Consider the following 9802-nt stretch of genomic DNA (forward strand, 5'->3'; position numbering starts at 1 on the left):
ACTAAATAATAAGGTAATAATAGTGCAATATAATAGTATTAGTAATATTAAAATAAATAATAAAAAAAAACCTAAAATGACGGATTGAGGATTAAATTGGAAGCTAAATTGAATTTTAGGGCCGAAATAGAAATGAAAAAAAAAGGACCAAATTATAATGCGCGCGAAGATAGGAGGGCCGAAAGGAAATTTATCCTGACCTCCAAAACGCACAGCTTCGGGGTGGACTAACATGTAAATCAAATTAAATTACAGGGCCAAATTAAAAAAAACAAAAGAGCTTGATTGCAAAATCATTTAAAAGCGAAAGGGCTGAAAACGCAATTAGCCCTTCCGCTCAAAACACGCGGATCCTGGCCTGGAGCGGGTCAGGCGGATCGGGTCGACTCCTCAACAACGCCGTTTTGGCGTTTTAAAGGGCTGAGCAAAACGACGCCGTTTTGCGTCCCTATTTAAACCAATTTTTTTCCAAAAACTTTCATTTTTCTTTCTTCTTCAAAAAAAAACTAAAAAAATTTCTCTCTGAAATCTCTCTCCCCCTTTCTTCTCCGGTCAATAGCTCGGCCAAGAGCCGCCGTCGCGCCGGCCACCGTACAACGGTGGCCGAAAAATTCAAAAAAGGTAATTTAAATTTTTTTGTATTTTGCTAATATAAACTGTTTTTATATGTATGTATATATGTATGAAAATAGGAAATGAACGGGTAAAAAAAAGAGATGCGAAATGAAAAAAGAAAAAAAAAACCTTGGAGTAAATCTATTTTTGTTTTTTATTTCTCTGCCCTTGTTCTTTTTCTTCACAAAAATCGGAAGCAGAAGACCAAAGCTACATTTCTTTTGGCTTTTTATAGCCGATTATACTATTGTCTTCTGCTATTGTTGCTGTTTCTTGCTTGCTTTTTCTTCTTTGCAGGTGGCGGTGCAAGTGGATGGGCGGTGGGCAGGTACAAATGAGACATCTAACGGCGGTGGCAGCAGAGGGCAAGTGGACAGGGGTCAGAAGACCCTAGGTGCGGCACACCTAAGGCTAGGGTTTCCAAACCCCTTTTTTTTTTTTGCTTTGGATCGTTTGGACCATGGGAAATTGGGCTAGTGTTTATTTTTTGTTTTGGTTGTATTTGGGCTAGGTTATTGGGCTGAATTGGGTTGCTGATTTGGGCTTTGGTTTTGGTGGGTAAGGCTTGTATTTGGGTATTGGGCCTTGGGGTAAAATGGGTTTGTAACAGTAATTTTATGTTATTTTGTTTTAATATTATTAGTATTTTATGCATTTTTATATTTTTATATTTTTGTATTTATATTTTTAATTTAATTCAATTTTTATTTTATTTCACTTTAAATAATTTTAATAAATAAGGCAACGAATCGATTTAACATAAAATCATTGATTTCATCGCAATGTTGGGTGAATATCACCGGTTTGCGTTAAACTCGATACGCCCTTTTAAAAATAAAAAATATTCAAAAAAATTCGTGTTTTCAAAAAAAATTCCGGTGTTTCAAAAATTTTCATGTTTTCAAAAATTCCCGTGTTTTCAAAAAATTTCTATTTTTCAAAATTTTTATTTTTTTATTTATATTGCTGCATCTATGATATTTTTATTTATTCAGTAGTAATGTTTTACTCAAATGTGATTATAACATAATTAATTGAGCATTTATAATAAAATCTTATTTATTCAGTCTAATAGGCACACAATTACTATAACATTGCAATCAATTTACATTATACTATAGCTGTTTTTATTTCTAGTTTGTTGCATGCCCACAACTATGTAGGTATCGCAATGTGTTATCAAGGACCCTAATTCATATATGTATTAGGGTGTTTTAAAGTTTCAAGTGAAGAAAATAATTTAACTTTTCTTGCTTATACAAAAAAGACAACAGCTTTTTGCATGTATTAATTATTTGTTAAGAAGACGATGACTTACTCAGGTGTTATTAACTCATGTGCCATGAAAATAAATAATTACTTGTGTTTAGTGATTTTAAGAATTTAATGGATTTTTACCAAAACAAGTGAAGACAGAAGTCAAAATTCAGTATCCGTTGGACTTTTATCGATATCAAATGAAACATTTAGAGTTCTACCAGTACAAGAGAATTTCTATCGATAGAACGAGTTCAACAATCATATTTTGAAAAGACTTCTACTGATACAACGAAGCTGCAGACTACATTTAATGTTGGTTTTTGTGGTTGCACTGACTATTTTGCTTCTAATGACTACAAATGTTCAAAAGGTTGTTAGAGGACTTAAATACAATGTCAAGATTTCCTATTGAAGTGAAGAAAGACGAGAAACAAGGGTCTAACTTCCAAGAACTCAGTTTTCCAATCTTTCTTAATCTTTTACTAAACATTTTTTGTACACTTTTTCAAGTATTGTAACTTTGTTGGAGAGTGCTTAATTGTTGATTATTTAACATTTAGAAGTATAATATTATTTTCTCTTATTTTTGAGGTTTTATTTAAGGTTTTAGGTGACATATTTGGGTATGAACAACTGACATACATTGCTCTTCTTGTTGACTTTGTAGGTGTAGCCGTTTTCTAATAAAAAAACATCTTTGCTTTAGTAATTTAGTTAATATTGACCTTGGAAAGTGAATAATTGAAATGGACCTACCGGGTGGGTGGAGTCATACCGATGCCACAACTGGCTTGAACGATCTTGGCAAGTCTGAAATCCGAAATCTTTGGATTCAAATATTCATCTAACAACATTTTACTCGATTTTACATGGCGGTGGAGCACCAACTTTTCCCATCTGTGATGAAGGTATTCAAATTTTTTAGCTGTTCCGATTGCAATCTCGTACCTTGTATCCCAATCAAGCTCCGTTTTCCTACTTATATGTAGACGATCCCTGCCATTTGGCAAGTATTCATATACCAACAAGCCTGAATCTTCACTAGTAATGTCGCAATAAAGCTTGATATTTTATTGAGCTAAATTTCTTTAAATTGATTAAATGTAATTAAATAACTGAGTGTAAAATTACTTACAAATAATTATTGGGAATGAAATATTCCAATCCAAGTACAAAGTTTGCTCACAGGATGGTTATCTACCATTTGTTTTACAATAGAAGCAGACTTCAATTGGTCAAAATAGCTTTAAAACAAATAATAATAATAATAATTCAAGTTTGGATGCAATAGATTAAAGAATTCTTGAATGCAACGGTGTCCAGTTCAACCTACTGCTCACGCCAACGCTGAAGTCATTGAAGAAATTACAATTGGTAAAAACAAATCAAGATGCACTTTATGATTTGTATTACATAAGTCAAAATTTCACGAATAAGCTAAGGAGAAAACGAGTCTGCAATCTTCAATCAGCGAACACAACAGTGCTAAACCAAATCAAAAAGGGATGATGATTTCTCACCACGATCACACCTGCCTTGCAACATGCATCACCGGAACTGGTACACAATGTGACAACATTCTTGATAAAGTTACTAAAGTTCCAGAAATCATCCATTCCTTAATAGGTGTGTTTCCATAAATTAAGCAAAAAAGGATGGTTTCAGAAGCAATAGATAACAATATTGCCCACAACATCCTTGTAATCTTGGATCAATCAATCCTTCCTAGTATTAAATTCATTTTTGGATTGAGTGAAATATATGTTTTCAGAACTTTTATTTCCATCTCAATATTTTGGCTGAATTGTTTCCAAGTTACTTCCCATTTTCATCTTCCACCATTTCCATTTAAACCATTTTCATACATAAACTAGGCATGATTAATTTTATGCTTTACTAAATCTCCACTTAGTTTTAGATCGCTATTTGTCCCGGTTAAGAATCATGAGAAATAAATCCGTACTAAAAATATTTTATGACAGTTATAGAGGCCCAATTTAGCCCGGGCCCGAAACAAAACTAAAAATAATAAAAAATATATCAGTCCATGTACAACGGGCCAAAATAGCCCAATTTTTAAAACCCTAAATGGCCCATTGGGGCCCAAAAACTAAACAGCACAGGGAACCCTAGGGTTCCCTGCCCTTGCCTCGTGCCACTGCTACCCATGTGCGCCTTCAACGCGCACCACGCCTGAGGTCTGCCACCGCTAGCTGCGCCTTGCACCAAAATGGAAGCTTTCCGTCTCCGTTGACTTCACCAGGACCTGCAAACGAAACAAATAGACGAAAACAATAGCCAATAAATAGAAACGAAGACAGTAAAAACAAAGAGGAGGAAAAGGTTGGATTTTCGGCTTTATAAGCCTGAAAATAACTATGTAATGGGGGCTTGATCACTGCAATTTTGGGAGGGAGATAAAACGATTGAAAAAATTATTGCTGAATCAATAAAAAATCAAAAATCTTTGAAGAGAATGTTTTTCTTTTTTTTTTCATTCCGTTTCTTTGATTTGTTTTTATCTGTTTCCTTTTTATTTAATCATGTATATATATATATAAGATTGTATATATGAAATAAAAAGAGGGAAAAGACGGGAAGAAACCTTACCTGCGCCGTCGACGGATCTAAATCGAAAAAGGCGTCAGGGGGTTTCCTTTTCGGCTTTGGGGGTTGATGACCCGAATCTTCAGGGCCTTCTTGCGCCGCGTCGGCCTTTGGCCTTGGTGGCCATACGGCAGAGCGCCGTTGAGACAAGCGCCGGAGTTAGGAGAACCAAAGAGGGATGGGGAAGCTCCCTCTCTTTCTTTTTTTTTTTTATTCTTGCGGCTGTAAATGAGATTTAGGGTTTTTTTTAGTATTTATAGCATTCAAAACGGCTCCGTTTTAGTCCACCATGCCCCGCGCGTGACCCGACCCGCTCCAGGGGGATCCGCGCGTTTCTGTAAAGTGGGATATTTCGCCCTTAGTCCTTCCTCTTTCGCGAACTACTGCAATTCGGTTCTTTTCTGTTTTTTCCTTTTCTTTTAATTTGACCCCATATTTTGCACTTGTCTCAATCTGGTCCTTGCAAAATGATGCGAATAAGGAATGGGTATATTGCGCGATAGGTCCCTCCTTCTTAACGCACATTTCACCTTAGTCCTTTGTTATAATTTTTATTTCATTTTAAAATCTGTCATTTAATTTTGTTTTAATTTCAGTTTGGTTCTGGGTCTGTTATTTTATTATTATTTTTTTTTATTTTTTTTAAAAACTGTTTATCTATTTGATTCCATATGTCTTATTAGAATTATTTTATCATTAAATTAATTATTTTAATTATTATACTACATTATTATTATTATTATTATTGTTATGACTTACTTATTTATGCCATTTTTAGTTTCAAATATTTTTGTTGCATATGTACATGCTTACATTTTGTCATGTATACGTACGTACATTTTTTAATTTATTTGTATATATACATTCATACTTATATATTATTTTTACACCTCATATATACATATATGTACACACTTCTATACATACGTTTTTATAATACATGTATATACATGCATACATTTTTAAAACACATACATACTCACTTTTTATTATTATAAATATACATGTATACATTATATTTTAGACATTTCATTTTTTATATACATATACATATATATACATACATCATTACACATATTTTTATATTTGATAATTTTAAAATATGCATACATGCATGGACATTTCATATTTTCATAATTTTGTGTACATTCGTGTATATACGTTTTTACACCTACTTGTTATCTATTTTCAATCTTATTTGCCTATATACTTGTCATTTTGTATGTTATTGATTGGTCCCTTTTAATATTTTATTTTCATTGCTTTGCTCGTATTATTCTTTATCATCAACTTGCCGTATTCGTTATTGTTTTGTCGCACATGTTGACACCATGCATCAAAAACTTTTTTCTAAATAAGGCAATATTTCGCGTTTGGAAAATCGAGAGGACGTGCCCTAACGTGTTTGGTTTCGATTTCTTGTTCGACCAAATAGCTAAATATCCTTTTAAACTTTCAATATAAGGCAATACGACGCGTTTAGAAATTTGAGAAAACGTGCGTTGGGCTTCGATTACTCGTTTGGCCAAATAGTCGAATATCCATTCGAAATTTCAAAACGAGGCAATGTTTTGCGTTTGGAAATTCGAGAGAGCGTGTCCTATCGTGCTGGGTTTCGATTTCTTGTTTGACTAAATAGCCAAACATCCTCTTAAATCTCAATCCGTCATTTGAGTTTTTTTAGGATCGTACCCTAAATCTCTTTAAAATTTTCAATCTTCGACATTAAGACATTAATTAATCAACTTAAGTACCAATTTTTGGGCGTTACGAGGGTGCTAACCCTTCCTCGTACGTAACCGACTCCCGAACCCATTTTTCTGAATTTCGTAGACCAAAATCGTTGTTTTAATAAAATCAAATTATTTATTAAAAACAACCACTATTCGAGGTGTCCTGATCTCACCTCAGTAAAAAGATCGATGGCGACTCCCGTTTCCGTTTCATTTTTCAAAACCCAAGTCAACCTCGTTTTATCAAAAAAATTGTGTCAACAACGGTATTCACCATCTCTCCGAAAAATTAGGATAGTATAAATTCATCCCTTAAAGTCAATTTGATTTCAATTCAAAAATGCACATTGAGTTGGAGTCGTTTTAGCGTATAGTAAAGAAGATAAGACGGACAGGTTGTATTCAGATTCCTGCAAATAAATTGGTGTATCCTAGCGGAGTCATACTAGCGGAATTTTTGTTAAGGGAGATAGTGATCGGATTTAAATGTCCCGCGTGGTTGAGGTCATTAATTCGAATTGGGTTCTTTAGAACGCAAGGCTATCAAGGTCTTGAATTACGAACACATGTGTCGCGGTTAAACAATCGATAATGGTTGGTTTGCAGGGCATACCATAATCAACTACGAGAAGAAGAATTGGCGGTTAGGACATTCTTAATTGCTATAACCAACTTATTGTTTGGAGAATAAAACTTATTTTCGATGACCGATTTGGAAACCGGACTCCACCGAGTCTAATGCTAAGGCTTTATAATTCTGTTTACAAAACTCAAATTCATTTTCTTATTTATTTTATTATTGAATCGGATATATAAATTATTAGTTAATAAGACGATGAATTAGTCAAGTGTCATCAACTCGTATGCCATGAAAATAAATAATTACTTGCGTTGAATATTCTAAAAATGTAATAGATTTTTTTTTTTTAAAAGTGAGTGGAAACATAGGTGTCAACGGAGGTCTAAGTTTAGTTGGTTTACATATATTAGAGGAGATTTTGTAAAAATATTTCATAAGTTACCAGTATTTGGGCTAGAAAAGCTTATAAAAGTAGCTGTAAAAACATTTACACGGAAAATATGATTAAATATTTGTTCATTATGGTAAAGGGTTTCAATTTTTAATTGTAATTTATCTAGAGTTACTAATATAGGTGACTAGTAGATATTTTGGGTCATAGTTGGGTGTTTTATAAATTACACGACTATAATCGAAATAGTTACAATTACTTGATTACTGTTTGAATGTTTTCTGCCATTATAATGATCATGTAATTGGATGGAAGAAAAGTTAGATTTTGACATTTCTGATAATATTTTATTTATTTATTTATTTTATTAAATTCTACTTAAATTATTTATTTTGTAAATTAGTAAGATTGGGAATGTAAGAAAGTTGAGTGCAATTATACCAAATAATCTATTTGAAGGTTATATCGATAATGCAACATGCTTGCATGATATCAATATTCTATAAAAAGTGAAAACGTTTGAATAGAATACAACATTCAAATAGATCAATATATAAATTTGGTATTACTGCATTCAACTCTCTCACGATCCCAATCTTGTCAATCTACAAAATAAAAAATTTAAGTAAAATTTAATAACAAAAGTAAAGAGAATATTGTCAGAAATATTGAAATATTGCTTTTCTTACATCCCATTCAATTGCATAATCATTGTAATGGCGGAAAACATTCGAGCAGTATCCTACAACAGAAGTAGCCAAGTGAGTGTAACTATTTCGATTATACTTAAATACATTATAAAGCACCTGATTGTGACACAAAACATTTACTCACCCACCCAAATTAGTAACTCTAGATAAATCACAATCAAAATAATCAAAATTAAATATGTATTTATTTATGAGATAATCTAAATTTATAAGCAAATAACACTGTCTTCCCAAATAAATGGGACTCATGTATTTCATGTTAGTGTGGATATAAACATGTAAATAAACCTAAAAAACTATGAAATTAAAATAAAGATGCCAAAAATCAAATAATTTACAAAAATTTAGAATCAAGATAATGAAGAAAAACTTTCAGTTCAACAAACAATTTGAAACGATTATAATTTGGCACATCAAATCTGAATGGGTAATTGATGATGACGTGGATCAATTTTATAAGCTCTTCAATGTAGTCATCCATATTGCTCTCTAGTGCATCTAAATTGGGTAATTTTTACTCGACAATTGGAACCCTTACCCGTAATGAACAAACATTTAATCGGGTTTTTCATGTAAATGCTTTTATAGCTATTTTTATCCCTTTCTCTAGCCCAAATACGGGCAACATTTTTACAAAATATCTTTTAATATATGTAAACTTGCTAGACCTATTCCGTTGACACTTATATTTCAACTCACTCTTCTTTATGTTAAAAAAATTCTTTATATTTTTAGAATCTTTGAACGCAAGCCAAGAGTGCAGGTTTTTTCCAAGTTGTTTTTACCCCATGGCACACTAGGATGGTTCCATGTGGAAAAAACAAATATTATATATATAAAATCATTAAAAATGCATTTTATGATTTTCTATACATTTTTATAAATTTTTATTTTTTAATGTTTTATATATAAAATACTATTTCCCTAAATTTCGAAAAAAAAGCCAAAAACCCTAATTTCCTTTTAAAATCGACATATTTGCTTAACTAAAATATTGTATAATTGAAAAAACAAATTTCAATTCTTGAATAATATATTATGAGAAACCTTAAATTATGATGATCTTCAAAACTAAGTTTTTAGGCACCAATAAAATTTTGGCACCTCATCAAATTTTAAAGACATAAAATTATTATTATTATATATCCATCCATATTCAACTAACTCTCTAACTCTAATTTTTTTAAAAAATATAAGTAATTAAAATTAAAAAAAATCAAATAACATAGAAACTTTAAAATTTACACAATTCTTTCTTCAATTTTTTTTACACAATTATTGTTATTGAATATTCAATGCAATATAATTTTTACTTTTAAAAAATATATAAATTGAAATAAAAATAAATTGAAATTGAAATTGAAAAAGAAAAAAATCAACTACCTAGAAATAAAAAAAAATAGTTGCATAAAAATAAAAGATATTAACTTATGAAAAAAATAAAAATGATTATTTAAAAGAAAAAAATATGTTTGTTTATAAATTTAAAATCATAATTCAATCATCTATGTTATTAGTATTTTCTATCAAAATTATCAATTTATCATCTTTATTTTCAATCAAATCATATATGATATTATACACGCAATAATTGAATCTAAATTTTTTTCAAATTATAAAAACTTAAAAAAAAACTTAAACTTAATTTTAAAATGAAAATATTTAAATTTAACTGTAAAATATATAAATATTAATATTTAAAAAATTATATCTTATCAGTTAATCCACCTTATAAATTAGTTAACCCATTAATAATGGGCCTTAAGCCCAACTTCTTAATCTCAAAGGCGAGTAAATGGGTGGATAGGAGACCCGAACCAAGACCGAATCGAAATGGTCGGTGGGACTCGAGAGGGGCCATTGATCTGGTTTTTCATTATAATCGACTGGACTAATTCAACAGATT

At 31.2% G+C, this 9802-nt stretch overlaps 1 long non-coding RNA gene across 1 annotated transcript; it reads right to left on the reverse strand.

Moving 5' to 3' along the window:
* Window positions 1-3822: 3822 nt before the first annotated feature.
* LOC107941366 (uncharacterized) lies at window positions 3823-4716 on the reverse strand. Its single transcript, XR_001695588.2, has 2 exons — window positions 4486-4716; window positions 3823-4141 (listed from the first exon to the last, which is right to left on the reverse strand). It is a non-coding gene; the product is annotated as an uncharacterized lncRNA (long non-coding RNA).
* Window positions 4717-9802: the final 5086 nt, after the last annotated feature.

Source organism: Gossypium hirsutum, chromosome D06 (assembly GCF_007990345.1).
Source record: "Gossypium hirsutum isolate 1008001.06 chromosome D06, Gossypium_hirsutum_v2.1, whole genome shotgun sequence".
NCBI lineage: Eukaryota > Viridiplantae > Streptophyta > Magnoliopsida > Malvales > Malvaceae > Gossypium > Gossypium hirsutum.